This window comes from Rhinolophus sinicus, chromosome 1 (genome assembly GCF_057876585.1).
Source record: "Rhinolophus sinicus isolate RSI-liver-muscle chromosome 1, RSI-T2T, whole genome shotgun sequence".
In the NCBI taxonomy this organism is placed as follows: domain Eukaryota; kingdom Metazoa; phylum Chordata; class Mammalia; order Chiroptera; family Rhinolophidae; genus Rhinolophus; species Rhinolophus sinicus.
This window is the reverse complement of record NC_142501.1, coordinates 70,533,714-70,539,314: the sequence shown is the minus strand read 5'-3', so window position 1 is coordinate 70,539,314 and position 5,601 is coordinate 70,533,714. Positions and strand designations below refer to the sequence as shown.

At 33.2% G+C, this 5,601-nt stretch overlaps 1 non-coding gene across 1 annotated transcript; it reads left to right on the top strand.

Moving 5' to 3' along the window:
* Positions 1-353: 353 nt before the first annotated feature.
* Positions 354-456, top strand: LOC141570238 (U6 spliceosomal RNA). The gene has a single exon (XR_012494249.1). It is a non-coding gene; the product is annotated as a U6 spliceosomal RNA (small nuclear RNA).
* Positions 457-5,601: the final 5,145 nt, after the last annotated feature.

Genomic DNA, 5,601 nt, shown 5'->3' with positions numbered 1-5,601 from the left:
ATACCAATAAAAAAAAAATACATACATATGAATAAATTATTTTCATCAATAATTGTTTTCTATATATTAGGGCAGGAAAAAAAAATGTCTTCAAATGGAATCACTAGCAATGTGAAGTAATTAAATAGCCATAGCCTAGGAAATACTGTGCAGCTTAATTACATTACCCAAAAATCATCTGACCGTCTCTATATGATATTCATACATATTGAATGTTGCATATATTATGCCCAAGTTAATATATATACATATATCAACAAACTTGCACTAAAGACTGTTTTACTAGAATACACCTCCATACCCTGTGGGTATTTGACTCCAAAGCTTGTAGCAACTACAGAAAATTCTACTCTGTGCTCGCTTCGGTAGCACATATACTAAAATTGGAACGATACAGAGATTAGCATGGCCCCTGCACAAGAATGACAGCAAATTCATGAAGCGTTCCTATTAAAAAAAAAAAAAAAGAAAATTCTACTCTGTTTTTAAAATTAAAAAGAAAGAATCCAATGAATTTGGATCAAATTGTAAAGACTTATAGATGATTTTACTTGCCAATTTGACAGTAAGATCATACCTAAAATTAGACTATTAACAGAGATTAGAGTGGTGAATCTTAGATTGTCTAAAATCCACTCTCATTGTTAAAGCAGGAAGGAAACATATAACATGATGGTTAAAATCTAAAACTCTGGAATCAGAAATTTGGATTTTCACTGTGAGGCCTGTATGTTCAAACTGGGAAATTTTTGATAAATTGCTTAAACGATCTGAGCCTCGGTTGTTTCCAGTGAAAGACTGATGGAGTGACATGAATAATAGTGAATTTTTCATGGCGGGATGTGAGCAATACAGTTGAACATAAAAGTATTCAGTAGAGTGCTTGGGAATGAGGGCTCGATAATTTTTAGCTATTATGTCTATTATTATTTCTATAGTACTACATTGGGAAATAAAATGAGTTTTATTGGTGTTTCTAAAGTTTATCACAAGTTTATTATATTTTAACCTTATGAATTTTCCAGTTACTAAAGATACAGCTTTTGTAATGATAACTATTGGAGAAACAAAAAACAAAAACAAAAAAACAAAAAAGAAATTGCCAATTTTTCTAAACTTGGAAATTACTGAGATGTTTGAATAAGCAGCAGTTCTCAAGCTAGAATAAACATCAGAGTTATCTGAATGAAAAAACAAAATTTCTTCCCCCAATCCCTAGGCTGGGAATTATTGGATGCTGGTACATTCCTGTCATCACATCGATAGGCATGTTTATTGCAGGATTAGTCATAGTAAAGCTGTGTTTCTCAAACTGGGGAGCTTTTACAAAATGAAAATATCCTGGCCCTTAAATAAACTGTAGAGGGGAGAATTGCTGATGAAGTCAAGATATGTGTGTGTTTTTTAAATAACACCCAGGTGTTTGTAGTCCTAGCTTCTGTGGAAAAATCTATGATTTGTATTTTTTTGCTTTTGTGTTTCTCTCTGATTATTTTCTGGAAAGTAATTTTTTTTTTTTTTTTTTTTTTCACCTCATTCAACACTAGTGCAAAGAAACACTCTATGTTTCATCATACCTTTCCTTATTTTTTCCCAGCCAGGAGTCAGTTTCTGTCAGCAGTCTCGCTCTCCTCCAAAATCACAAGTTTCATAGATCTAGGTACATCAACCTCTCTCCAGTCTAAAATGATCTAGATCAGTGATTCTCACTTCTCATTCTTTAACATGCATCAATATAGAAAGCTTGTTGAATTTCGGCTTGATTGGTTCCTCACCCTGGATTTCTGATTCAGTAGGTTTGAGATAGTGACTGTAAGTTTGAATTTCTAACAAACTCACAAGCAATGCTAATGTTGTTGGTCCAAGGCTCACGCTTCAAGAACCACTGCTTTGGAGTATCAGAGCATTTCCCAAAGGGAGGAGAAGCACAGCTTTGAACAATCTTCTTGTTAGCTGAATTTTTAGATTCTTTAAGGCATCACTTTAAGTTGAAACTGGTGTGGATGCGTAAAGTGGTAAAATTTAAAAATTGTAACAAATCAAACAAAATGATTCAATTCAATTTAGGCTTGTTTTATCAGTGTAAACCTAAGCCAAAATGCGTCCTTATCATCTATTCAATGAGTATAATAGGTCATATCTGGTGGTAGTGATATTTTTTTACATCTATTGTTTACAGTATGAAACAATGTCAGTAACAGCATTTTAAATATTTTCTGTAATAATTCCTTAAAAACTGTAAAATCTCTGTATAAGAACTTAAATTCCTAGCACTTTAGAATAAATCAGTTTATATCAACATGTTTGTAAGCATTCTTTGAACATTTCCTCTTTTTAAGGCATCAGTATTATATCAGCAAAGCATTTTTAAAGTAAAGTGTACAGATTACTGTTATGTTAGGGCATATTTCAGTGCATTAATAGACTTGGAGTTTGGGGAGTGAAATCACCTTAGATATCAATTATTTTAAGAAATTTGAATTAGAAACCAAATTATGAAATTTGAGTCTTGGCCATATTGCCTAGTTATTCCCTTACCCTAGGGTAATGTTTTAACCTCTTTGAACCTCATTTTATTTGTTTATAAAAATGGTATTTTTGTCAATGGATGAATAAATGAACAAATGAATAAACAAAATGTGGTATATATACATACAATGGAATATTATTCAGCCTTAAAAAGGAAGGAAATCTTGTCACATGCTACAACATGGATGATCATTGAGTACGTTGTGCTAAGTAAAATAAGCCAGTCACAAAAAGACAAGTACTGTATGATTCCACTTATATGAGTTATCTGAAATAGTCAAATTCATAGAAACAGAAAGTGGAACAGTAGTTAGGAACTGGGGGAGAGGAAAAAATAGGAATTATGGTTTAATGGGTATAGTACTTCAGAATTGCAAGACAAAAACCTTTTGGAGATAGGTTTCACAATAATGTGAATATACTTGACACTACTTAACAGTACACACAAAAATGGTTAAGATGATAAATTTTATGTAATGAGTTTTGACCACAATAAAAAATGGTATCTTTGTAAGACAGAGGATGTGTGTGTGTATACATATATATCACCATAATTATCACATAGTTGACATTCCACAGAATGCTGGAGTATTGACTAGAATAGAATAAATTAATATAAAAAGGAGTTTTCCTCACCAATGTGTGGAAAAACTAGGGTTAGGGCTCTCTTGCTACTCAATCAGTGACTTTTCTACTAAATCCTGAGAGATTCAGGGGTATAAGAAGTTTGGCATCTGAAACAAGATGCCAGTGTATTGGGCACAATAATATGTACCCACATCCCTTGTCCCAGGACTTGCCGCCTCCACTCTCAGTACCTCTGTGGATGGTCACAACTGCAAAGAGCTTCCTTCCAGCAAGGTCACACCTTTCCTGAAGATGCCTACATCCAAAGAGTAAAAAAGTAAGAAGAATAAAGGTCTGGCTGTGTAACCCCAATGGAGAAAAATTCTGAAGTGTCATTTTAGCTTTGGAAGTACTTGTGGGGTCAACTAAGGCTGCAATCGGCCATCTTGCCTTTCTGCTTCTCCGTTTGCCAACCTGCTTCCTCTACTCCCCTTCCACAAGCACCCATTCCAAGGACACGCCCTACAATCATCACTAAACTCCATTGTAGACTCAACTTTTTAAGCCCCGCATCCTTCAAGACCAAGATTGTAAGAGTAGCAAGAGCCTCAGCAGGAGCAAGAGCTTCATAAATTCTATATGTTGATGATCAACCATAGGATAGATTCTATACTAGGTTATTGTCATCTCACTTTCTTCACAATATGTCACGTAAATTACTATAACCCCATCTTGCCAATCAGAATGCAGAGGCCTAAAGATATGCATCCCATTGGACAAATTTAAATTGAGTGAAGAGTGAAGGGAGAGAAGCATTAAAAAAGAATAAACTGTTAACTCACTGGGCAAAGCCATTTTTGGAAAGCCCACCTGTCTGCCTCCATGCTTGTGTTTTTTCTAACTCTGATTTGTTAAAAATGTCATATGCTTCTTAGCTGATTGACAAGCTTTCTTTTGTACACGTTCAGCCATATAATTTTTTGCCACTGTAGTAATAGACAATGGCAGTTTTCATCATTTTTTTTCATTGAATGAACCATTTATTCAACATCTACATTATTCTTCTAGCACTATTCTAAGAATTGGGGTTATGGCATAAAGAGAAGAAGAAACAAAAGGTTCCTCGTTTTTATGAGAAAATGTGAATATATATATATATATATATATATATATATATACACACACACACACACCATGGAATGTGGTACGTATACATAATGTGGTATATATATAAAATGTGATATATATATATATATATATATATATATATAATGTGATATATAGATATATAGATATATATATATATATACATACACACAATGGAATATTATTCAGCCTTAAAAGGAAGAAAATCTTGTCACATGCTACAACATGGATGAATGTTGAGTACATTGTGCTAAGTAAAATAAGCCAGTAACAAAAAAACAAAACAAAACAACAAAAAAAGAAAGAACAGAGTTACATAAATAAGCAAAATTATTTGGGATGGGAATTGATAAATGCTGTAATGACAATATATCAGAGAGTACAACACAGAATAATGTGTACAAAATCATAGTTAGTGGCCAGTTGACATGGTTTAGATCTTTTATCTCTACTTTTTAATTGAATTTGACCTCTTTCAGTCTCTTGTGCTGAAAATGTTGTTCCCCGTGCCTGAGATGGCCTTCTTTCCTCTTTCCCCTTCAGAGTGCAGGTCAATCAATATTAACAGGTCAATCAATAGTTTACTTTCATGACCAGGTTAAACTCTCTATTACAGACAACTTGGGCTGTCATCAATGTGGTCATCACATTGGTAACATAGGTTACCTCTGTTTGAATGTTTACTTGTTGTATATTTCCTTGACTAGACTACAAGCTACAAGAGTGAAGTAATAGTAACCTTGTCCCTTTGCTTACTTTCATATCCATAGTGCCTGAAGGAATGCTTGGAATATAATAGTAACTCAGTCAGTTGTACGTTAGGGATGGGATGTATCCACTGCTTGGGATACAAAATAATAAACAAATAATTTAAACTGAGTCCCAGACCTCAGTGAGCTCATGGTATTGAATGAATGATCAATCATCATCAATTTCAGCTTAAACTGGGTGATCTATTAAGAGTTATAGTTGTAATACTAAATACATTTATGTGTATAATAATTCTGGATAATTAGATAATTTGCAGTACTTTTACAGAAAGAAGCACATGCTATGAACTTTGTATTATTACATGGTATAGTGATTTTAAAAATATTTACATGACTATACCAGTTGAATAAAACAATTGCACTGTAAAGTTTATGCTTATCTTCTTAGCTCATTAGTTATTTATTCCATTTGGGAAGGTGTATTAGGTAGCAGTGATTGACACAATTAGGGACATATAAACTTATCCTTAACATTGTAAGTATTGCTCTCATTGACAGAAAACACAAATAAGTTATTCCTCTTTCTCTTTCAGTAGACATTAAAAAAGCATAATGTTTTCTGACTACAAAATAGAAAATTCTGAAATTA